Source organism: Equus caballus, chromosome 10 (assembly GCF_041296265.1).
Source record: "Equus caballus isolate H_3958 breed thoroughbred chromosome 10, TB-T2T, whole genome shotgun sequence".
Lineage (NCBI taxonomy): Eukaryota > Metazoa > Chordata > Mammalia > Perissodactyla > Equidae > Equus > Equus caballus.
Genome location: NC_091693.1, coordinates 48141649 through 48168392, shown reverse-complemented (window position 1 = coordinate 48168392; position 26744 = coordinate 48141649). Strand labels below are relative to the sequence as shown.

The 26744-nt window shown below is 40.7% G+C and overlaps 1 long non-coding RNA gene across 1 annotated transcript; it reads right to left on the bottom strand.

Annotated features, from left to right (window-relative positions):
• Positions 1–2384: 2384 nt before the first annotated feature.
• LOC138915793 (uncharacterized) lies at positions 2385–19493 on the bottom strand. Its single transcript, XR_011422080.1, has 4 exons — positions 19279–19493; positions 8078–8132; positions 3770–3959; positions 2385–3436 (listed from the first exon to the last, which is right to left on the bottom strand). It is a non-coding gene; the product is annotated as an uncharacterized lncRNA (long non-coding RNA).
• Positions 19494–26744: the final 7251 nt, after the last annotated feature.

Sequence of the window (26744 nt, the reverse complement as noted above, 5' to 3'; positions counted from 1 at the left end):
TGTTTTTATTTCTCGCTTCTCCTTCATGGTGATTCATTTCCTCGTGTGGTTTGTAATTTTTTAATTTGTGAACTCATCTTCTGCAGGGCCTATTTTTCCCTGGAGATCCTGATTGCTCTGGATGCGGGAGAAAAAAATAAAACACTTCTGAGTCCTTTCAGATGTGTTTTCACTGGGGGTTTCAAGTCGTTCGATAGCCCAAAATCAGCTTCTCATGCTAATTTCGTGGTTTAAGTTGTACCACCCGAGGAGGATAAATTCAGACTCTACACCTGCATTTGGCACAACTCACATGTGGCTTTAAATTTCTCATAAGCAACTCTTCCCCTCCCCCAAGGCCTTGGACAAATAGGAAGCTTTATTTCTGTTTTTCTAAGCTGGTAGGAAAAGTTTTTCTTGATCTCTTTTGATGAATAGGCAGCTTTTTAAGACTCCAAGGTCTATGCACAGAGTTCTTTTAGAGCCTCCCAACGTCACACATGTCCAAGGTCGTGTCTCTGGTCCCCAACCCCTGGACTCTACGTACATATCTGATCTGAAGCGCGCTTGGGCAAGTGGCATCAGCTCCTACTTACCGCTCTGCTCTCTTAATTTCTGGCACTGAAGATTTCCTTTTCACTTGTTGAGCTAAGCTATGTACTAAACAATGGGTGGAGAAATATTTTTCCAGCCCTTATATTTGTAATGGGATTTGTATGTGCATCTTTGTGTTGTTGAAAATCCCACTTCAGATCTTTAGAACACTCTCATATGTTTCTCAGGTGACCCACCCTGTAACTTACAAGAAAGATTAGCCAGGTAGAAGGCCCTGTTACGCTAGGTGACGGTAGATTGAAATAGTTGGAGATTTACCTAAGTGCTCATGGACAGTAAGTCACCTCGCCAGTTTGAAAGATTCAGGTCTTCTAGTTTTAACTTAACGTTGTACAAACTGAGGGATTCAGTCAATACCTAGTGAAGGCAAAGATGGCCTTTTTGCAGGTAGTCCTAAAATAAGTCCTCAAAATAAGATCAGCAACTTACTCTTTTGTGGGCTCTAGACCCAGATTTATTCCCTTGGATCTCACCTTGTTCCACTCCTCTCTCCCGCATCTCCATCCTTCTCCTGAGTATTTTGATGAATGTCTACCGTTCTCCAGTACACTAAGCTATCTTTTCCATCCAGCTATCTTCTAAGCTGTCTCTTAAACCTCATGAATGTGCCTGAAGCCCATCTTGCCCATAGGAATCATTCTCCCCTGCCTAATCACAATGAAGATGTTCCTCTCCACTCTACATCTGTCTGCTTCAATTCCACCCTTTTGTGCTCACACATCATTCCGTCACCCAGTGAATTGAGGAAATTAGGAAGATAGGTCAAATTTAACCTACAAGAGAATAACTTAAAGACCTGAAGTTAGAAAACTGTCTCCAAACGCAGTGAGCTCTGAGATGTCTGGGTCCCATGGAAAAATAACAAAGCCTATATATGGAAGGCAGTCATGTTGTTCACTTGGAATTTGCCCATTCCAACACACCCAGCCCAGGGTCTGTCGGTAAGCTAAAAAAGCAAGAGTGAGGATCAGAATTCCAAATCAGAGAATTCACTTGACTCACCTTCCTTCCTCTACTTTGAATCTTTTCTTTCACTGAATTCCCTTGGTTCTTGACACGTTTGGCTTTGCATTTTGTCTTTTTTTTTTTTTTTTTTGGTGAGGAAGATTTGCCCTGAGCTAACATCCATTGCCAATCCTTTTTTTTTTCCACTTGAGGAAGATTAGCCCTGAGCTAACATCTGAGCCAATCTTCCTCTATTTCTTGTGTATGGGATGCCTCCATAGCATGGCTGATGAGTGGAGTAGGTCTGCACCCAAGATCTGAACCTGAGAACCCAGGATGCCAGAGTGGAGCAGAGGAAACTATAACCACTTGGCCACGGGGCTGGCTCCTTGCCTTTTTTTCCTTAAGACTCGTTTGGATTTAGTAAGTTTCCCCCAACTGTTTTCCTTGGTTCTGACTACAATCCCTTTGGGCAGAGGTTCTGGAAATTTTTCATTACCTTGAAGACCTCAAATGAGAAGAAGAAACACTCTGATAGCTGGACCCCAAATCTTTTATACAAGAAGGGAGATCACACCCTTTTAATCTTTGAACCCCAATGAAATTCTGATTGAATAGGTAGTGCAAATGTATACACAACCCCACCCCAAACATTTTTTTACACGTTCTGAATGAACTAAGAGCAAATGTCAGATCTTTACACAGGATTGAAGGAAATTTGCCCCCACCCCCCAAAAAAACCTGCTAAAGCCAATTAAAAGTCTTCCTAACTTCAAATTTCATTACAAGCAGAGAAAAAAAGAAAATATTTACAAATGGAAATCAGAAGGATAGGCACTCCTGAGTATTAGGTTCAAAACATCTTGTTAATTAGTCGGCCTTTCTTGTCTCCTTACCTAGGTCAGGATATACAAGGGAAATCTATGTAGGAGCACTTGTTTTTCTGCGATCACTCATTGCTGGTAAAAGATGTTTGTGCTAAAATTGAATGTTTAAGGTTATCTCCTTGCTGAAGATGACACTTGTCACAGTGTGATTGCCAGCAACAAGGGAGGGTTAATGCAAATAGTTTAATATTACCACGTCTGAGATGTACTCCATTAGTGTCACAGTGCATTGGGTTAAATGCATTCTTCCAGCATCTTATATCTTATTGTCCTTTCACGCTCATGGGTGGCTGCACCAAAAGGAATAAAAGAGTCATCCAGCTGTCATCTGAAGAAATGTTAGGCTAGGAAGCTATTCTTTTAACATGTTGTTGTTATTATTATTATTATTATTATTATTATCAGTGAAAAACACTCAGAAAGCTTAGATTAGGCAATTGGCAATCCAACTGCTGACAATGCACGGTGTTCACGGGGCAAAGGTGACTTAGATAATTCTACACTGCAGCAAGAATCGCTCCAGTGTTTTCACATAGCTCCTTAGATGGAAGGTGTTAAGGAAACAAGCTTGGACATAATGGTTGTTTTCCTTTTCCTTTGGCTTCTATACAGAGCTCTTGCTTTCCAATAATCTGACTTCTTCTATGGGGGCTCTCCGACTCTGATCAGTAAGTGCAGTCCGAGAATCTGATACTTATGTGGAGAGAAAACTGAAAGGTTGCAGGACGTGACTGTCTTGTCCAGCAGGAGTCCACTTACGTGCGTCTATGGAGGCCAGCAAAGGATGTTGTTGATGAGTGTCAGCACGGCTGCTCCTGAAATCAGATGCTTTCTTCAGGATATAGTATTGCTTTATTCTGGGACTCTGCAGGGTTTCTGTGGCATTGGGCTTTGTTTGAAAATTCAAAGAATTCTCCAATGGCAAGCTTGGCTGTTCTATAAAATAATCAATTAAAAACCCAAGTGCTTTAGATACTGTGAAAGCAAGTCACAAATGTCCCTGTTTGCATCTGAAAAAAAGAAGAGAGATTGAACGTTATTTTAGTATCAAGGACAGCTGTCACCTAATGGGGTGAATTCTTTACACAAAGAAACTATAAGCAATGGAAAATGCCAAGGTCTATCATTGTGTAAGCAGGTTAAACTAAATAATATGTTCTAAATATTTTATTGTGTAAGCAGTTTGATTGCATTGCTTTTGAGGGGCTGCCGAGATGCAGAGGCAAATGTGACTGCCTTTCTTCAGGTGCCGTAGTCCTATCAGTTATGTTAGTGTGTCCACCACTCGGCCCCACTGGTTTTCCTAAGAGGTTTTGCCCAAGTATAATATGTTTTGTTCTTACCGATGCATTGGGTATTTCATCCTCATCTGTCTGTCTTATTCACCACTGCACCAGCTTTATCAATATCTGGACATAATGTTACCCACAGGGCACAGTCATATTTCTGTAGTCTGCTCTGGATGTGGATGGGTAGAAAGACTCTTCCTAGTGAATCCCCTCAGGAAATAAGCATAGAATATATCACTTTTGCCTGGAAGATGAAAGAGAAGGAAGAAGGCCTGAGCTGTACACTCAAATCAAGCCTTGCTCCTGCCATAAAAGATGAGGATGCTATGGACCCCTGAGAGGATTATAGCCCTTGCCTGGAGCAGGAAGTGTGGTTCTAGAGCTCCAGAAAGCAGGCCCTCATTGCACACTTTGCACCGTCCAGCTCTAATGTCTCACAAGGCAGAAAGCGAAGACAACGATAGTAATAATAGCTGACATTTCTTGAGTGCCAGGCATTCTAAGTACTTTGAGCATATAAACCCATTTAATCCTCACAGCAACATGTCTAGAGATGAAGCAACTAAGGCACAATGAAGTTTAGACACATGTCCAGACCTACAGAATTGGCAACAGCAAGGCAGGAATTTGAGTCCAAGCAGAATGTTCCATGCACGGGACTCTTCAAATCTTATTGAATCTGCACGGAATGTCATCACCAATGCAGAACACACAGGTACTAAAAGAAAGAGGGTCCCAACCAATCTAGCATTTTGAAAACACACACCAAGTGTGAGATACTGTGACAAATGGCAGTGCCTAAGAAAAAAAGATAAAGACCCTGATCTCTAAGAGCTGCTGTCTAACCAAAAAAGTCGAGCAGAATAGAATAATATTGCCATGATTGCTGTTGTTGTTGTTGTTGTTGTTGTCTGTGTGTGTGTGTGTGTGTGTGTTTTGAAGAGAAAGACATGTCCAGTTCTTGTCAAATTGTTTTCCAGTAGAGTCTCAGCTTTTCCTTCACAATGGGCCTATAAGTAACAGATGACAGTTGACATTTCAATCAGTTTTATACTCACGGGGAGACCTTCCCTGTCTCCTTTCACTTCATTGCGCAAACTTGTTTGCCTCTGGCTTCATAAGCGGCCTTCATCATGTGCCTCTTCCTTAGACTCAGTTATTTACTTTTTGTGATGAGGAAGACTGGCCCTGAGCTAACATCCGTGCCAATCTTCCTCTATTTTGTATGTGGGATGCCGCCACAGTGTGGCTTGTTGAGAGGTGTGTAGGTCCACACCCAGCTCCAAACCCATGGACCCTAGGCCACCAAAACAGAGCACATGAACTCAACCACTACGCCACTGGGCTGGCCCCTTCAGTTATTTTTTTATTCTTGTTGATTATCTTATCATCCTTAAATCTTTTTCTTTCAAAGCACTTCTTTTCCTCTTTTCCCCTCAGCCACCTCTTGGTAGTTGTTGCTTCTAGACAGCATTTTAGTCACTCTCAGGAAAGCTTTTACAGGCTATGCTGAATATTTGAGCTCAGACCTCAGGTTCAGAGGTTCTTAGATACCAGGCTTCGTGTCTCTGCCATTGAATTACTGAGTTGTGTCACCCCAATCACCTGACCAGCATGAATCACCTGAAGGTGGAAGAGGATGAGACGAAGTTCAGAGAGAGTCCTAGGGGGAGAAAAATTGAGGTCTTAGACTGGGGAGAAGAAGGTGTTAGAGTAAAAGGCAGCAAATGATCTAGGAGACTCAGAGGCGATTCTTTCAGTGGAGGTGAACAGGATGGTGGAAGGTTCCCACTGTGAGAGAAGGCTATTGTGTCCCTTTCCTTGAAATACTAAGCACCGAGGGGCAAGTTTGACCTCTTTGATTTTACATGGGGGCCCAGGACCTGTGAATAGAAGGAAGAAGCAAAAAGCAGAACGGACTACATAACTGTGGTGCCTGATGGAAAATGAAAATTCAGGACCCCTTGTTGAAAAGTTATTAAGAATTTCAAGACCGTGACAACAAAGCATTAAACCAAGCAGGTGGCCCTTCTAAGTGTGGGACCCTGTATAACTCCATAGGTCACACACCCACGAAGACGGCCCTGCTGGGGAATTCCAATGAAAGGAGAGAGGGTCTCTCTCTGCTGGAGTGCTGTTTATTTCACAGCTAATAATTGGGTTTTGCCTGGGGGCCCAATACAGGAGAAGATGTGTGATGATGATAGAAACGCTGTTGGAGAACTTGAGGAAAAATATAAATTTTACAAGCAACTGTCAGACAAAAAAAATTCTGTGATGAAGTCATATGAGCAGTTAATAATCTCCCTAGCAGCAGTAAGCTATCATCTCTGTCTGTGTGTGTATCTGGAGATAACTCCAAATTGAAAGATATCACCCTTGAGGCCACTGAGTTAAATTCAAAGATAGTAAAAAAAAATGAAAGAAAGAAAGAAAAAGAAAGGCATGATTTTCAGAGACTAGGTGAAGAAGAAGAGGCAGTTGCTTGAGAAATGGGGGAGAGATGGTGTGTACAGGTTTCTATCGTGGGCACGTGGGTTTTGCGGGAGAGGCAAGAAGAGAAGAGAGAACTGTGAGAAATGCAGGTGTATAAGCAAATGGAAAATTAGTACAGGTTAAGGAAACAAAGCAAATATTTAACTGCAAATGAGATTCTTAGGAAGAAAAATGGTTGATCAGTTGAGTGCCTGGGAGCGGGGGGATGGGCTGGAAGGACTCTGATTAATCAGCTTGGAAATCCTTAAATTAGTAACTAATGAAAAACAAATTTGCTTTTTTCTCTCCTCATTAATTTTGTATTATGTGAAGGAAATTACATTGACAGTAAACAGTAAAGAACTGAACATTCTGTTAAAACAGAAGATACAACTGTATTGTTAAATAAATACACAGCAGTCTCTCTCCAACTAGCTACCGTTTATAAAGTGCAGTGAGAACCTGGATGAAGGGTGCTACAAAATTGTGTGTTATTATAGTTCTGATTACTCGTAAAATGCCTACAAATGAAAAAGGTTCACATGCTACACAGGAATGTGTGTATGAGAAAGCTACTATGTAAAGAAAAAAATGATATGGATGACTGTTTCCTGGTTCAAAGGTTCTGAAAGTCTCTGGGAGAAGGACAAATACATAATGCTAGTTCTACATGCTGCATCTCTATAGGCTGTGTTCTGGGGTCACTTAGGGCTGGAAGGGGCTCACGGAGAACTGGTTAACAGCTACTCTTCACACTGAAATTGTCCTACCTCCTGCCCAGCCCCTGACAGAGATTCTGATAAATGCGCCAGGAGGAGAGGAAATCTCATCCATGTCTCTGGCCTGCTGGTTGCTTGGGGAGGCTCAAAATGGAAACTCCCGTAGACGACTGGGATCTGAGCTTTGAGAGACCTTGGAAAGAATCTGGAGCTTGGAAGACCCTGAATCTTCCTGGAATGGGCTCTAAGAGCGGATCTCCTAAAATAAAGCAGCAAGAGGGGCAAGATGAGCGGGGTGCAGAAAACAGATGCAGGCAGAAGGGAGGGGCTCCAAGAGAAAGTGGACATAAAGGCATTTTTGCCTTTGGAGAAGGGTATGATTGGGGGATTGTTCTGTGTGTGTGTGACTGTGTGTCTGTGTGTACTGATGTGTGTGTATACTGTCTTCTGTGTTGTGTGAGCTGTGGGACTTTGGCAGGAAGCTGCCTTCCTTGGAAACCTGGCCTAAGGACAACATGAGAGGAGATTTGGCCTATTTGTTTTATGAAAAAATAAAAAGGAAACAAAGAAATGAAAGCATGAAGTTGAATGTGGAGGGGGAGCCAACCTGGGGATTTGTAGAGCAAGGAGTTCAGCAGTTATCAGCAAGCAAGACAAGGAATCAATAATCAGGACTTTTAAAAGGCTGACTAATTTTATACTCACAGCTTCGGGGCACAAAGCGACATACAGTTATTGGCCCACATGGCTGCCCCCTTAACCCTTTCTCTCTGCATTTGGGTAAAAAGGCTCCCTTTGGCCAGGCCTGAGCCCATACTGTTTTTGCATTAGGAAACGTGGTCACAGTGATCAAGAATTGTCTCATTTTGGGTTGACACTGGCAGGGCTCTAAGCAGGGCAGTCAGACACAGACAGGACTTTAATCTGTGCCAGGTGGCTGAGCAGCAGGTGAGTCTCTCACAGACGGCCATCCCTAGGGCTCAGCACCTAACAGTGGACCAGCCTTTGGGTGTCCTCTGGGTATCAAGAAACAGAAATGTGCCCCTGGTACAATCTGATGCTCAAACTGAAAACGCCAAAGAGGCTATTAAAACGGTGTTGGGAGCAGGATTCGGAGAGTGAATTATAAAGGTGCAGAAGAGGCAATTAACGATGGAGATGGCAGTACCACTTGGTTATCTTCAGGTCCTTTTGACTCTGAGACTTCATAATGCCACAATCTCCTGGGGAATAGGGAGAAAAATATGAGTGTGAGAAAAGCAAAGAAAAAAATGGCAAAATCAGAAATTTTAAAATAGCTAATATTTAATTTGCACATTCCATAAACTAGGCAGCGGGCTAAGAACTATGTGATTTTTATTCCTTTTTTTCCCACATATATTGCTCCATTTATTTAGATTTTATTTTTTTAATTTTTAAATTTATTTTATTGAGGTCGCATTGGTTTATAACATTATATAAATTTCAGGAGTACATCATTATATCTTGACTTCTTTATAGACTGCATTGCGTTCACACCAAAAGTCTAGTTCCCAATGTGATTTTTGTTCTTATTTTCTTTTTGGTGCTGAGGAAGATTTGCCCTGAGCTAACATGCAGGCCAATCTTCCTCTATTTTTTAGTATGTAGGCCACCAGCATGGCATAGCTGCTAACAGAGTGGTGTAGGTCCACACCCAGGAACTGAACCCGGGCCACCGAAATGGAGCATGCCAAACTTAACTGCTAGGGCACTGGGGTTGGCCCTGTGATTTTTATTCTTGAATTCTCACCACGCCCCCATGAGAGTGAGCTCCAATAATAAAGTACCCATGAGATAGGTATTAATCTTCTCTCCTTTTTACCCATTAGGAAAGTGGTGCTAAAAGAGGGTCACCTGCCCAGGGATGTCCAGCTGGACCAGGAAACCTGAATCTGTCTGACTCTAGAGTCTCCACTCCCTCCACTGTGCCGCACCGTCTCCTCCAGATATGGACTAGACAAGGAATGGAAGAGGCAAGTAAGTTAAAAGGACCAGAGAGAAAAGGATGAGTCTCAGAGTTTTAGAAGAGATTGCACATATGAGAGAAGGTAACATGTTATTCATTAGTAAGAAATGATCCAGTAAGTGGTCAAAACAAACTCCCAGGGAAGACATTTTCCAGCTCAGTATCTGTTCCCCCACATAGTGGAAATAACTAGCTTTGTTGAATGACACCTTTAGTGAAGGTTAAAGGAAATATAATTGGGTAGAATTGCCTCCTCACAACTTGGGAGGTGACCATTGATGGAAATGGGCACATCGTCCTTTAAATACTATTCATTCTTGAGTCAGCCCCATGTGAATCACGTAGCTCCATCTTTAGAAAACCAAACGCAATGCATAGTCCATTTTCCTGGCAGCATGAAACATGCGTGAAGGATGTTAATCGATTTTGATTCTTTGCCCCTTTTGCTTTAAAATGGGGCAGAAGAGTATGTTAAGCATACACTTGGCAAAATGCCTAAAAGCAGAGAGGCCCTAAAGCAATGTTAATTTCTATACTCTGCTTTCCCTCAGCCACTCTTCTGATCCAGGGGTCTCCAAAGATTTTCAATGACCCTCCCATCAGTTAAAAGAAAAAAGAGAGAAAGAATGACAAATACGAGAATGTGCCATTGTAGTGGATACTGTGGTGCTCCACTTAGATCCCCTCTTCAAGGCTAATGCACATAGTCCCTCGCTGCTGAAAATATGTCCCTATGGGCTGATGCACATAACCCCTTGCTGCTGGAAATAGGGGTTGACATTGTCTCAGCTGCATCTTTCACTGGGAATTGCCCTCAGCTGAAGGGAACTGCCTCACTCAAGGTAGCCTCTCCTCCAAGGGGGTGTCCCATGACTAATGACGGCCCAATGTGGAGGTGGGAAGGCCAAGCCCCTTTACTTTAATTCAGGAAAACCCTAAAGGGCCTTCCCAGCTCCAGAGCTCACAGTAGGATCTGCTGAGACCTCAGCTGCAAACACATTGCAGGTCACTTTCTCTCTCTGCCCCATCCTGCCTCCTCCCTTCCTGGCAGATGTATCTCCCGGAGCATGCCCAATCAACCTTCTGAATGCAGCTCTTTACCTCCAACCCTGTTTCTAGTGAGTCCATTCTAAGACGATCCTCAGGTATATTTTTATAGTGAATTACCACCTTCAAATGTTGAATACATGAATTCTGTACTCAAATATTATTTCACTATAAAATGTTCACAAAATAAAAACTTAAATGTGGAAAAAATAAATATAAGTTGAAGTTCTAATGTTTTCTTCCCACAACCTCTCCCCCTACTCTTACACACACACACATGCACCCCCCACCCCACACAAAGTGGAGACTATTCTTGTTCAATAAATAAGTGAAAGATTCTGTCTCAAATGTTATGGAGAATGTAAACATGATCTTACAGTGTAGTTGGGAGGAAAAAACCACTTGTACAAATAACAAATGCTTGGGACCACATAGGAAGGAATTGAAGCACTTGTGTAAGAACAGGAGGTAGAGACACCAAGTAACCCGGGCTATATATAGGGGCTGAGGTCCCTCTAGCTGGGAGAATTATGGAAGGTTTCCTAGGGCAAATAGGATAAAAGGGGGTGGGTAGTATTTCAAAAGGAAAGAATGATAAGGGGTAGGCATGAAGTTAGGAAAGAAGTTGGTGAGGAGGTAGTTTTGGAAAGTGAAGAGGAGAGAAACCTCAGGAGTGTGGGTTTATGTGGGAAAGACATGGAAGATAAGGCTGGAAAGGTGGAAGAGGTGATCTCACATTGGTGGCGACACTCTAAATGCAAGGCTAAGTGGTGTGGGCTCTGTTATGTTGGCAATGAGGAGCTAGAAAAGGGTTTTGAGATGAATGGAAGTCTTTTAGGAAGATTAGTCTGTTAACAACATGCAAAGAAAGTGGGCAGAAAGTGTACCCAAAGTACAGAGAATTTAGCACAAAAACGAAAATAGATTAATGACAGATCAGTGAAGAACTAGGGGACATGAATGAGAACAGAAAGAAAAACATTCATAGAAAAGATAGAAAATTCATAGAAAAGATAAAAATCTACATCATCTGAAGAATAAGGAAAAACACCAGAGAACTGGGTTTTACACTGTAGTAATTTACAGGAATATAGTGTTGCTACCAAACATAAGGACATCGGGGGAACTAACTCTGGAGAAAATGATGATGTCTTTGTTGTGCCATTTTGACTTCAGAGTGATCACGGGACATCTAGTTGGAAATATTTAATAGTTATATCCGTAGGACTGGAGCCAAGAGAAAGGATAGAACGAGACATGTATTTTCAAAGCCATCTGTGTAGCAATCCTATTTGAGTTCTTGAGAAGGAATGAGTCTCTTGGAGAGATTCACATAAAGCCAGAGTCTCAGAGAATGGAAGAGGGAGACAGATGGATCTGAGGTGGGGAAGGGGAGTGTTGGAAGGCGCGGAGGAAGAGACTCTCAAAACAAGGGCAAGAGCATTGTCAAGATCCTGAAGCTGCAGAAAGTCCAGGAAGAATGAGCAGAAACCATCAGGTGGGGTGACTAGGAGGTTATGATAATCTTTAAAAGGACAACTTCAGTTGATTTGAGAGGAGGAAGAAGAGAGGCGTGGTGAGTTGTATACGACTTTCTTTTTAAGTTCGGCCGTGAATATAGTGAGAGAGAATGTAGTGGTGAGAGAGTGGCAGGGTCACAAATAAAGGCATTTTCAAGATAGGGAGGATATGTACAAGGAAGAGGAGAAAATGATGGCGCTAGAGAAAGAAAGATTGGTGGGTCCATCAAGTGGAGGCAAGGTCAGCCAGAGCATGGAGGAAGGGTGCCTTGAAAACGAAGGTCTCAGTCCTGAGTCAGCAGAAAATGAAGAACATGGGTGGAGAGAAAGGCACTGCAGATCTGGTCTAAGTTTGCCCAATTTTTATTGGACTTGCACACATTTCATTCTTTGGGAGAGAGAGATATCATCATAGACACATACACATACACACTCTCTCCTTTCCTCACACATTCACACATATATACTCCACAAAGAGACCAGCTCCCACTGAGACCTAACTAAATAATTTTAAAAGGGGGAGTGCTTTGGCACTTGGAGAAGATGAGAAATTAGATTTCTGCCTGGGTTTCCTTCATGCTGTCAACCTCTCCCTGGTATAAATGCCACCCTCCCTCACTCTTGCCCTGCAAAGCTGCTGAAGTCTTAAGACCCTGGCTTAGAAAATAAAGGAAGCCTTGCCTTTCTACTGCACTCCAGACAGTGCAAAGCTAATCATGTCCTGTTGGGAAGGAGAGGATTCAGTCTCTGAGATCTGATTGGGCCAAGTGCCCTCTTGAGTAAACACAATCTGCATAGCCACCTCAAGATACACCAGAGTTTTCACTAGAGGAGGGTTGATTGCTGTTGCATCTATAAGACTGTGTAAGCACTCTTCCCCTTTGTTACACTCACAAATATGGTTGGGATAGGTTAGAGTAGCCTCTGGAAGAATCAGTCTAGAGACCTAGAAAAAGCAAAGGGAGACAGCCTATGGATACATGATAGAGGGTGCTCTGAGAATAAAGAGGCATCTGGTGGAAAAAGCAAGGCAAGGAATGGAATCAGGCTGTGGAGCAGAAGATCTGGATTCAAATTCTGGTCCTCTGACTTGGGAATTGTATGGCCTCAAGCCAATATCTTGCCTGCTTCATGCTTCGTTTTGCTGATTGGTAACAAAATGTGAATAGTGCCTTCCCTGAAGACTTGTTGCTCTGAGGATTGGAAAGGAGAACACTGGGCATGGAGTGGGTGCCCAGTTACTATTGTGGGAGAGGGAACAGCTGAGAAAAAGATGAAGGAGCTGCAAAAGGAAAGTCTTCTTCAGTGGCTTTCTACGGACCGGAACGGGAAAGCTAGAGGACAGAAAGAAAAGAAAGATTGTGTTTTCCACAACATCTAGGGTGGGCAAACATAAACTCGATGTAGGAGATAATAGAAAAAAGTCAATGAAGTACTCAGAAGGGCAAAGAAATATGCCCAAAGAATGTCATAGCAGCAAGTACTAAAATATGATTGGAAGTTCTGAGAACTCGGGCTAGATTGCTTTTAAATAATTTGTAGGCTGTTAAATTATTTGTGAATGGCTGAGACAACAAAGACGTTTTGGTGCTTGCTTCCGTGCGCATTTGGTAAGTTTGGTAACCAGAAATTCCTGAAGCAGGGCAGGATGCAGGCGGGGAGGGCTAAGAGCAAGAGTTCAGTTTTCCGGCTGTGTGGCCTCCAGGCAAACAAGACGGTATAGCCATGAGCATAGAGAGACAGGGATGAGAGTCACATTGGTTCTAGCTGAAGAATCTCTCTTGGTTATGAAGCTCAAAGAATTTGGGAGACAATGAGTCAGCCCATCCTATTCAATATGCACAGAAAACTTGGAACAAAATCAATTCAGCAGTGGAAACTGGCCTGTTACCTGGAGAATCACGAAGTGAGGAACACTTCTTATGCAAAAAGCAGCTGAGGTTATTCCGCACCAGCCAGACACAGGCGAGGAGAGGCAATTAAATCTTCCTATGCCCTCTGGAGACTCCTGTGAACTCTTTGTCTAACTCATTCCCATAATTTGCTGAAACCACTGCTGATATTTTCACTTATAAGTAACCAAAAACACACAGGCACAGAGACATACACCAAGTTGCACACACCTGCACAACCCACGCATACCGTAGGTCTGCTAGGAGTGTGCTTTGGGAAGATGGGCGGGGATCTGGAACACACAGAGAGGAGACAGATAAAGAACTTTCTTCCTTTTTCTCACACCATATCGCTTCTTCCCCATGTAAGTGGATTTCCTGTCCTTACTTAAGCCCTGTGTGGCTTAAGGAAGAGGATTGGTGAGGTGTGGAAGTATCTAGAGGATCTTCCTCCTTGAGTTATTGATAGCTAAAAGGCTGGTGACTGGCCTAAACACCAACATAGAAATGCTTCTAAAGAGAGAGAAATTCCGCCAACATCCACCACCACTGCCTCCCCTCCAAAGCGACAGTGCTGATCCTGCCCGGGGACACACATTCACATAGGCTGGACCTCATACTACCTTGAATGAGCAAACAGCTCATGACTTTTGTCCTTGGCTGTCTTGGCAAGTCCTGGGGCCTTGAAAGGAGCCAATCTCATAACATCTTTCACTGATTGTCACTTGGGTACCAAAAAATGGGACAGAAATACCTCAGACAACATCTATAGCAAAGATGTCCTGTCTTGGAAAGAGTAATGATGATTAACAACAACAATAATTTCACTCAGAGCAATAGCCAGTCCTTATAAGGGCCTACAACACCCTGTAAGATCCAGCCCCTTTACCTGGGCTCCTACAGCCCCTTGTACATTTGGCCCCAACCACACTGGCCTCCCTGCTATTCTTTGAATATGCCAAGCACATTGGCCCAGCTCTTTCCTCTTCCTGAAGCTCTCTTTCTTCAGAAATCCACTAGCTAAACCCGCTTGCCTCCTTCAAGCCTTTGCTCAAATTTCACCTTTTCATTGAGACCCACCCTGACCACTTTATCTGCTGCAAACTGCCTGGCCCCTGCTGACCTCCCTCACCCTAGTCTGCATGTGCCTTTTCCCGTGGTTCCCATCACCTTCTAACACACAATATACATGGCTTATTTATTATGTTTATTGTTTGTCTCCTTGGTTAGACTATAAGTAAACACTATTGGGGCAGAAAACTTTGTTTTGTTTACTGATATATCCAAGTGCCTAGATAGTCCCTGGCACATAATAGGGGCTCAATAAACATTAGCTGAATAAATGAAGGTATCTAACTTTATGCCACATACAGTTCAAAGAGCATTGCACTTATTTAATCTCATGGTAACTCGTACTGTTATTATTCTGAGTTGACAGATGAGGAAACTGAGGCACACAGAGTTTAACAGCTAGCCCAAGGCTAACCTACTGCTAAGTAATGGAGCGAGAATTCACAGCCATGCAATGTGATTCCAGAGCCACCCTGAGCTGCCTCTCAGAAAGCCCGCGTTAGGAGCCCACGCTGAAAAGGGAAAGGTTCTCTCCAAAAGATGGGATTCTATTTTCCTGCTTATGCTGCAGCAGAATGATCCTAAACGCTCACAGAGATTCTGTTACTACAATGGGATTTTAATAATGCTTTCAGAGTCTTGTGGCCAGGATGAAGATTAAATATGCTAATAACTATAAATAGCAATTTCATTTACTAAGCGTATTAGTGAGTCTCTAGATTCAACAGGTATTAAAATATGCTAATATGGTTACTGAAGAAATTGTTGACCCCAAAGTGTTCAGTTTGGAGTGGCAAAACAATTATCTCAACCAAAAGTTACCTGCAATTGCCTTGGTTTCTTTTTGATATGCTGATGACTTAAAATGTGAACCATCCATTTATTAATTTCTACTTGTTAAACTTGAAAAGTCTGTGCCACGTTATTTTTAATTGCATCAATTAAAATGAGAGTCACATCCATACTATGGATGTCATTGTATGCATGTAATTAATCAGACACTGAGGAAATAAGGCCACTAAGATATTAACATCATAAAGCACATCAGTCAATAAGGGAATATTATGGATTTTCAAGCCTTGTACTGTAAAATAATAAATATCCTCACAAACGTGATCAGCTAACAATTTAAATAACGTTTAAGGAGAAGAAAACCCAAATGAACTGTTCCTTATTTTTTTAAATTATAGTAGAAGATCTTTCATTTTTCATTTATTATATAATTTATACTCTGGCTTGCATGATATAGCACCCAATAACAATATAGCACCAATACTATGATATAGAGATCAGTGGATTATACAGGGTGTATATTTTTGTGTCTGGCTTCTTAAGCTCAGCATTGTGTCTGCAAGATTCTTCCACGTTGTTATGTTTAGTGACAGTTCATTCATTCACTTTGATGTGTAGTATTCCACTTTGTGACTACACTGCTATCTATTTATCCATCTTATGGTTGATGGACATTTGAGTTGTTTCCAACTCGCAGCATTATGAATATACATCTATAGATATTTTTGTATGTGTCATTTGACATACATTTATATGCATTTCCATTGTACGTGGACTCAGGAGAGGAAGTGCTGGGTCACAGATTATACGTATGATCAACTTTAGTTGATGATGTCTCTGTCCCTAAAAGCAGTTCCCAAGTCAAGGACTTGAGTGCCAATAATTTCTTTAGGCAGTAATTCCAGGAGACACTGGGAGCAGGAATGGAGACATAGGAAATGAAATAAAACCCTTGAAGAATGCAGTATCACACAAGTTGCCAATGCGAGCAACTGGAGCTTAGTGGAACTTGTCTGAGCTATCCTGACTGAGGGGTGGGGAAACTAGGGTATTTATCCACCAAATGCCCATCTGTCATTGGGTGACAGTTGCATGGGGGCGTTAATTCTCTGGCATTTCTAGCTTGCCCTGCCTGCAAGCTGAGTGTCCCCACATCCAATATAAAGCTCTCAGGCTGGGAGGCACAAGTGAGGGTGATAGGTAGCCTTCCACATGTAGAGCTACTGCCGAGATGATATGGGCCGACAGCATCTACTATAAAAGCTGAGCTCAAAAAAGAAAGCAAAACCTCTATGTGGCAAAAATGAAGAGAGAAATCAACACCAAAGCAGTAGTAAGGAGTGAATTACTGCCCAATGAGTTTCAGGTCAGATATAGGCTCTAAAGTCTAGGGACTAGGGACAAAAGACATGAACTTTGGCCTGTGTGAAGCTGGAAATGAATTCCTTGTATAGAGGCCTTAGCCGGAATATCTTCCTTGTTCATAGGATGAGATCTAAAAAACTGTGTTCGCTGGCTCAGAGAAACAAAAAGAAGCCTGCAGTTTGTCCACAGCTTTAGCTAAGGAGAGGTTCAAGTTGTCCATGAGAGATGAAACCCCAGGCCTGTGCCACATGTAGAGGTGGAGTCTGGGTTAATACTATATGGTATGGGACTATTAAACCAAAAAATTCACATTGGAAGCTGGTCTGGGATCAGTGAACTCCTTCGACCCCTGGCAGAAGTGTGTTTGAAATCACTCTAGAATTAGGGAGCGGATTGCTGCTGCAGACAGCTGAGCCTCAATCCCGCTGTGAAACTCTGGGAGGCAACGTAGGACAGCCTCAGAGCTATCCCAACTGAGGATGAGGCTTAGCCATATTTATCTGGTAACTCCCAGCAGTTATTTATTGAGACCGTCTCCCAGGGAATTAACTCCCCAGCTCTTTGGGCCTGCCCCACATGCAGGCCAACCAAGTTATGGCACCTAAAGGAGGTCCTCAAAGAGTCATGGGTGTTTGCTGTTGGCAACTGTCAGGCAAGTGTGCATGGGAGTGGTGGATGCTGAGGAGACACAGGGAGCACACCAACACTATTGCCTACACCGTCAAATAGTTGATAGCCCCACCAGCTGGGTAAAGTGCTCCATTTCTTCATATTTTTGTCAACAAATAACATTACCTCTGCCTTTTTTTTTTCATTTTAAAGATTCTAGGGAGTGGTTATCAATATATTATTGAGCCTTTATTTTGTATTTTCCTGATGGTGACTAATGAGGTAGAGGACGTTTTCACGTGAGTGTTGACCATGGGATATCCACAACTGTGAAGTGACGATTAAGTCATTTGCTTATTTTTTCTATTGGGTTGTTCTTGTTTCTTTGAAAGAATTCTTTATATTTTCTGGCTATGAGTCCTTTTCAAGCATATTTATTGCAAATATCTTCGCCTACTTTGTGACTTCCCCTTTTAGTCTCTTAATGGTGGCCTTTGACGAACACAAATTCTTAATTTTCACTTAGTATAATTAATCAGCTGTTTCCTTTCTGGTTGGTGCATTTTTGTCTCCTGTTTAAGAAATGTTTGCCTATGCAAAGGTCGTGAAAATATTTCCCTTTCACATTTAGATCTGTTATCCACCTGGAAGAGATTTTCATATATGATCTGAGGAAGGGGTCAAAATTCATGTTTTTCACTGTAAGCATCCAATCGGCCCTGTACCACTTATTGAAAAGATCATTCTTTCCTCCACTGCACTTCCCTATAGTTTAAGAAATTCTGGTTGGCAGTTATTGTCTTTCAGTACCTCACTTGTTTCTTTCCATTGTCTTCTGGATTCTATCTTTCCAACTGCAAAGTTGATGTTAAGTCTTATATTTTGCACTTTTCAAGGCAATGTGTCTTTTTTTCCTCTGTTTTTAATGTTATCTCTATTTTTGGTTTTCAGCAATCTTACTGTGATGTGCTTAAGTGTATTTTTCTGTGTATTGACTTTATATTAACACTGCAAACCTAGAGGATGTTTTCCACATCCAAAGAGGATTTATTTTTTAACTCCTGCTGGCAGTTGGAGCAGGAGGAAATCACCTTAATTCAATCAGGGCAGAGCTAATTGAGGCTGGGTTTTACCCTTCAGAAGGCCTGGTCTGTGTCCACTTTGGCCATATGCACATGTCATCCTCCTTCAGGGTCAGTTGAAAGGCTGGGTGTTTTCCAGGGCTCCTCTCCCCTGGCTAGCCTTGAATTTTAATTTTTATCTTCTTAGTCCTGTAAAACTGCTGAAAGCTTTACTCATATTCTCTGTCCTTAGTAGCTGCTTTCTATTTATCTTTTCATTCTCTCCACCAATGTCGCATAGGAATCAGTGAATTCCTGAAGGGAAAAACAATGTAGAGTGTTGAATTCTCCTTGAGTTTCCCTTTTCTCTATGATCTTAAACCTTAAGTCCTGACTGCCTTGGCACCCTTCTGGTGCCTTTCACATAGACTTTTTTCCCCGGTATTTTATCCAGCTTTTCTACCTGTTCTTAGTGGAAGAATTAGTCTCCTGCAAGATAGTTCCTTATGGCCAGAAGCAAAAGTTCTAGTGGTATTTTATACAGTAAACTTTGTAAACATATATTTTTAACAAGCACTGTCATGCAGTTTCAATATAAGAGCTGAGGTTCATAATACCAACTTCGTGACATCCTGATCCTAATGTGTCTTATGACTCACCAAAGGTTGAATTAAAACAAGGAGGATTTCGGTGTGTAAGATATTTGATGAATTTTCATTCATTTCACAGGTAATCTGTGAGTAGTGTATATGAGAATTTGCTTTCAAAATATTCCTGTCAAGGTCTTCTCTTCTTTCCTTATGTGGCGCAACCCTGAGGCATCAATTCTGCCGGACAAACATTTGAAGGAGTCTAAGGCTGCTTCTTGAAAATGTCCTGTCCTTCTGTCTCCACTCCAGAACTTTTATGCAGAAGAGGGATATTTTCCATCTGGCTAAGCAAGAACTCATGGAGGAAATTTAATTTTTATGTAAAAATATCATCTTTGCTAACAAGATGCTTGGAATCGAAAGTGTATGACTCACCTAGTCTTGAATTGTTTGCTTTAGAGCTCTTGTCCAAAACCGGCTGAGACGACTGATATTCAGGAGGAATTATCTAGGGACACGATGCCAATCATTTTATTTCCAGCTGCATGGTGGAGTTACATTTTATACATATATATAGTATATATATACTATAAACTTGGGCCCCTCCCCCAGAATAACTGAATTAGAACATCTTGGAATTTTTCAGAAGCACTTGTGGCAATTCTAATGAGCAGCCAGGTATTGTAAAATACTTTTAGATAGAAGAAAACTACATATCTAAATTACATTATTTTAGGTCCAAGGAGAAATGTCTTTATACAATTATAATTTATGTTCTGCTGTCACCTTTTCTTGAAAGTGAATGTGAGAAGACAAATGTGACCAACAGTTTTATATCATCAGTGAAACCATTTTTTTGGATATTGTCCATCATGTGCTTCAATATCGCTTTATACAAGGGATGGTTTGAATTCACCAGGAGTCACTCGCATGGCTTCAACTACTACCTGCACATTGATGACTCTCAAATGTGTGTCTTGGGCCAAGGTCTCTCTGCTGAGCCTATGGCACAGCTTTACCTGGTTGTACCACTGGCACCTGGACCCCAACGTGGGTAAATGAACTACATTGTTAATACTCCCACTCTCCTGGATCCGATGTTCCTTTTGATTCAGTGAATGGCATCTCCAGGTTCCTAAGGCAGAAACCTGGTAGTCCTGACCTTCCACACTCTCACTCCCACAACCGGTTGGGTCTCTAAGTTTTACTTCTTTACCATCTCTCATATCCTCTCCTTTCTTTACCCATTTTTATCTCCTGAGTTCAGGCTTATTATTTCTCAACTGGATTCCTGCAAAAAGACTTCTCACTCAATTTTTATGGCCTTGCTCTCTTTAATCCATTTCCACACTATTTCCAAAATCAGCTTTCTGAAGCAAAAACCTGATTGTTCACTCCCTTGTGAACTTCCAGTGGCTCCGCCAGTGTCTTTAGGGTAAGATCTATACATTTGGATTACATAAAAAGCTCTCTATAATCTGCTCCCACCTACTTCCCCACCCTCATTTCACACCTTGCTTCTGCCATGTCCTAGAATAAGCCAGTCTCATATCCAGACCTTCTCACTTGGGCTTGTCTGCTGGCAATGTTCTTCCCTCCATCCTTTGCCTGGAAAATCCAGTTGGTCATTCATAATTCAACTCAGGGATCATCTTTTCCTGAAAACCTTTCTGACTCCCCCAGGATGGCCTATGACCTCCTAGTCTGTGTTCCCAAAGCACCAGCGCTTGCCTTGTCACACTAGATTCACATTGTTTGTTTACATAGCTGTCTTTTCCTTCAGAGCAGGCAACTCAGTGTTATTATTTTTATTCCCACTGCCCCACAAAATAATAGGCATGGTGCAGAGACTCACAGAAAACATGTTTGAATGACTGAAATTTCTGATGTGTTTTTGGGCTGTTGTCAATTAAAGAGAGCTCATACTAAAAAAAAAAAAAAACGAAAAACCAAGATTCCTTTTTTACTTCATTGCCAGAAGTTTAAAATTAAGGTTTGTCTTAATTGCAATACCTGGCCTTAGAGCAAGTTTTCTCACCACGCGTCCCACTCCCACCTCCACCGTTGTCATCCTGTAACTCTGTCCTTCAATCCCAGCGCAAGCCCTGAAGCGGTTTTGTGTATTACCCTGTGGCAGTTGGATGCAGCATACAATGGGCTTTGCAATCAAACAGAGATTGCCTTCAAGTTCTGGCCTCCCATTTATTAGCTGAACAATGTTAGATAATTTATTAAACATCTTTAAGTTCAGTTTCCTCATTTGCAAAATGGGGATAACAATCGTACCTCCCTTACGGGAGGACAGGAGTTGTGGTGTTTTGGTTAAATAAGATAATGGACAGTGCTCACCTCAATGACGTAATAAAAGTTCAGTAAACATCAACAATTCTTCATCCCTGTGATTCCCATTCCTAGCACATTCGCAGGAGAGAGCCACTACAGGCAGACGTAGTTAACATCTGCTGCTCTATCCTGAAGGTAGCACAATGTCTGCCACGTTGGCCACTGCTCGCTAAGTAGTTGTTATTATTATCAATCTTTAAGAGCTCCAGATGGCTGAGTTTTTGTTGTATTCTTGTACCACCGTAGTGTTTATTTACTTTTCTTTTTCTTATCGCATGTTGTCGGTTATCCTGCCTTATTATTAGAAGGTTCCCAGAGTTTACGTATGCTGGTTTTTTAGTATCATGATCATGATCATCATTACCAATGATCACCATCGTCACTATCATCCCACCACCATCACCACCATTGGCACATGGCCAGATATAGGGCTGTGTGCTTTCCTTTCACCAGGGCTGTTCCTTTTCTTATCCCCAACCTAACAGATTCTGTAACCCTTCTGCTTAAGCCCTATAGGGAGACTTTGGGGCTAGAGGACGTGAAGCTAGGTGTTCCAGGCAGGACAGCGCAATAGATGAAAAGTGAGCTCAAATGGGAGATGGGGAGATTGTGGTGAGAAGCTGATCAGAAGCGGCACGAGGAAAATGGGGAGCGCCTATGAGGCTGAGCTTGGGACTATGGGTACCTGGAAGTCAGAACTGAGCATAGGGTAAAAGCAATAAGAAGACTGAATCAAGGAAAGAAAGAGACTGGGAGCCAACTGGTTCCTTCTGCTTGGCTTCCTCAGTCACTCTAAAATGCTTCAACTTTCAAAACCAATTGCAGGATTGCTTAGCTTGAAAAGACAACTCAGCACTTTTCCAGGAGGCGGAATCTCTTTAACCAAGGCTAAAAATTTTTACTCCACAGATAAAGGATTTAATATGCAAAACTATGTGTCCATTGGTGTGAATGAGATGGCCAAGATGTAAGTAACTTGCTCCCTGTTTAGATGGAAAGAGGGTCTATACAGCAGGAAGACATTGAAGACCTAAATCTTAGAGGAGACAAGATGGTTAGGAGAGATAACCAGTGAGGGAGAAAAGGGAACAAAAGAGGCAGAAACTGAATGTTAAACTTTTATTTATTTAATGAACTGAACTTTGCCTGGAGTCACAACTTAGATTCTTAAGTCATCTACAAGCGCTGTTCCTGGCAGATCGCAAAAACACAAAGGTCAGAATAACACTGTCTTGGAGCAGCCAGGACAGGGTTTATGCGATTGGAACAAAGAGAGCCCCAGCAGACGGTGATGGGGAAGCAGGAGGTGAAGGATGGTGGAAATTAAGTAGAGGCACAGACAGAAACTGAGTCAAAATTCCTTGTGGCTTCAAAAAAAGTGAAGGGAAAAGAGTAACCTAATTTTTTTTTTTTTTTTTAGGAAGATTAGCCCTGAGCTAACATCTGCCACCAATCCTCCTCTTTTTTTGTTTGCTTTTTTTTTTTTTTTTTTTTGCTGAGGAAGTCTGGCCCTGAGCTAACATCTGTGCCCATCTTCCTCCACTTTATATGTGGAACGCCTGCCACAGCATGGCTTGCTAAGCAGTGCTGTGCCCGCACCCAGGATCTGAACCGGTGAATCCTGGGCCGCCGAAGTGGAACATGTGCACTTAACTGCTTGCACCACCAGGCCAGCCCCCAAGAGTGACCTAATTTTTTAACCTTCCAGCCCTCAGGTGCAATCTCTTGCTTGAATGAGCTCACAAATTACAATCCAATAATTCCTAAGACAGTGCTCATAAAGGGAAATATTTTACTGGAAAAGGGAGAAGGTGATTAGAGCTTAAACTTTTTTACTTTCAATATTTCTATTAACTTGACTGTTGCCATTTACAGCTAAAAGGCTTAAATCTGTAAACCAGGTTTTATTTTACCTGACTTCACATGCAGTGACTATATATCCTTCCATAATACCTTCTAGTATGTCACCAATTGTTGATGTGAGACGGACTTTTAAAAAATAATGAATAATAATCAGGAAAATGAGCTAAGCTTGTTTTTGCCATAACATTAACATTACTGCAGCACATTTTAACATATTAATCATGAACGGGATCTGATTATTTAGTATTTGCCAGAAGCAACCCAAAGCATTTATGATCCTATTTTTCAAATCTCTCTTTTTTCATTCTATTGAAGTTTTCTTTAAGATTTTGGGTGAATTCAGAATTACATACATAAACGTTTTTTTAAATGATGCATAATTTTGGTTAGGACATGATTTCCACATATTTTTAATCATGTATTTTATTTCCCTGGAGGAAAATACCCCAAGTTTCCATTTACTTATGTGTATTAAACAGATGTTAGATATGATGATTATTAATGTTGCTTAGTGCTTTAAAAGTGTATGACCTTAAATGAGATTTAAAAAAAAAATTCTTAGATAAATGTAACTCCTCTCTCAAGGAAATATAATTTTTAATCAACATATTATGATGACTTTCTTGTACGTAGCCAATAACAATGTTCACAATTCTAGAGGGAAACATGATAATAAGTATCACAGAAAAATATTCAAATGGATAATAAATGTATGGGGAATCTTTGAAAAAGATTTCCTATTTGTTTATGACAAATGTACAAAACCTATATGTTTATGACAAATAGGTCATAAACAAAAATCATTGAGCATTAGAAGGTGATATATAAAGGAAAATACATAAGCCAACATAATGATAATATTTTCAGTGACTCTATAGTAGATATTTGAACATAACTCAGTTTTATTATGTGCCTTGCAGAGTTCTCAAACTATGAATACTACAGAGAGTATAAGATATGTGTTCCTTCCTCATACTATTATTATATTAGAGAAACAAGGCTAACACATAGAAAATAATTAGAGGAAAATGTAACACTGAATTCTTGTACTATTAGGTCTAGCTCTCTATGTAAGATTTAATGGTTTCCAGAGAAAAGTTTAAAGAAAGTAAAGCATAAAAATCATAACTCTTTCATAAGAAAATTAGAGAAATCTCACAGTAGACCTCAAGTTCTGTGTTCCAGAGGCGTATCTGCCAGGTTGTTGTCTGAGTCAATTCCACATCCCTTTTCCATCTCCTTTTCAATGTTCAAATGACAAACATAAAATAAAAGAACAGCAATAACATTCAAAATTAAGAAATTTACTTAGAAATTGCTACTCTGGATCTAATGTTGGTTAACAAAGAAGTTCTATCCATTAGGTTAGGTCTGGCTCCGTGTAACAGACCCAAAATAACAAAATAGAAGTTTGTTTCACTCTAAACTAAAAGATTTGAGGGCATATTAATCTGCCCCCTAAGATTCTCAGGAACCCAAGCTGTCTCAGTTTTGTAGTCTAACATCGCCATGAGGACCCTATGATCCAAGCTGTCACAAGTCTAGCCCAATTTCAAGCGGTTTGAGAAAGAAATTCCATGACAAAGAATTTACAGCCATCTTTAATCTACCACAAATGTAAAGAATGCAAAATACCGGAATGAGTTGAGTCCTGCATATATTGTTCACGACAACCAAAATGACTTTTTAAAGTTGTACTTGGAGTAAGAAGACAAAGTAAAACATTGTTTCATTGATTTGGATGAATGGCATGAAATAGCATGAGTGACAGAAAGAAAGTAAAATGTCTCACTTCGTGTTTTGCTTGTTTCTTCTCTGTCAGGAAAAAATGCCAGCCAGATGGGAAAGGGCAAAATTAACATTGATATGGAGAAATTGCAGCCCAACATAAGCAAACAGACAAAAAGAGAAGAATTTAACTGCTCTGAATGATATTTTCCCATCTTGAATGACTCAACTTTCAGGATTTGTAAACAAACATTTATTGAGCACATACTATGTGTCTGGCATATTCATAGGAACTGGGCATTTATTTAAAAGAGAGAGTGAGCAGTCCCTGATCTCAGGGATCTTACAGATTAATAGTTACTGAGATAACATGCCAGTTTGCTAAGCTGTCAATGGTATTTGATGTCTGAGACATCACAAATAACAAGAACCAACCTTAGCTAGAGTGCTTGGAGATCAAATTGGTCTCAACAGAAACAGAATTAATAGGGCCTATCAAAGAGGAGAAATTTAATAGGAAAAAAAAACTTCAAAAGCACAAGTACAAGATACAAGAGAAATTACTAAATAACTATATGTGTGAAAAAGGGTAAGGGGTTTTAGTTTATTTCAAGTGCAATGTAATTCATGATGTGATAAGATTGGGAAAAAAGTAATAAAATCCTAATTTACATTTACATGTAACTGGAGTCTGGAATATGAAAAAAGACAATCCTACTCTGCCTGGATATATTCAGAATGGACCCGAAGACTTGTGTTCAATGTTGAGGCTTCACTTTAACTTGATTGCCAGTAACCAGGAGGAATGCCTAGAGGAGCATCTAGAAAAAGAAAAAGAGGAGGAAGAGTCTGGGAAAAAGGACACTTATGGAAAGGATAGTCTTTTAGCCTGGAGGCAAGAAAGCTTTTGATCAGCTGTGATAACTGTCTTCAAACCTTTAAAGGTTTTAACATGACTCTGACTCATAATAGGAGGAACCTATTTGATGAATAAATGTATTTATTTATTTAGAAATTCCATAGGTTTTACTAAGTCTCATGATTTAGAGTGTTCTGTAGGTTTTTCAGCAAAGAATGAATTTGATGAGGAGAGAAATGGAAGATTGAAAAAACCCAAATGGAAATTGTAGAGATAAAAAATACAGTATGTGAAATTTAGAAATATGTCCTTGATAGGATAAATACTGTAGATTCGACACTAGTCAAGCTTTAGGCAAGTGAAGCTAAAAATATAATGATAGAAACTATGCGACTAGCACATGGAGAAAAAAAAAATGACCTGTAGGACATTGTCAAGTAGTCAAATATACATGTAATTTGAGTCACAAAACAGGGATGAGGGGAGTTAAAAAAATATTTGAAGCAATAATGGCTGAAAAATTTTCACAAGTCTGGAAAACAATAAACCCAAAGATCAAAAAACCAATAAACCTCAAGCAGAAGAAATATAGATAAAACCACACTGTCACATCATAATCAAATTGGTAAACATCAGTGCTAAAGAGAAAGTCTTAAATTCAGAGAGAGACAAAAGACATATTCTGTAGAGAGGAAAAAGTTAAGAAAGACTACAGATATCTCATCAGGAGCTAATTAAACTTGCAGATAATGGAGCAATATCCTTGAAGTATTAAAGGAAAAAAAATGTGAACTGAGAATTTTATATCACAGAAAATATCTCTTAAAAGTGAAAGCAAAATAAAGACTTTTTGAGACAAAATCTGAGAGAATTCATTGGAACCAAATATGCCTTACGAAGAAAGATAAAGGAAGTTTTTGGACAGAAGGAAAACAATACAAGATGGATCAACACAGAGGAATGGTAAAAATATGGGTAAATATGAGACCTTTTTTTCATGTATTTATCTCTTTAATAGATCATTGATTAGTTAAAGTAGAAAAGGATAACAATGTATTTTAGAATTTGTTACATATATAGAAGCAAAATATATGACAACGAAAGCATA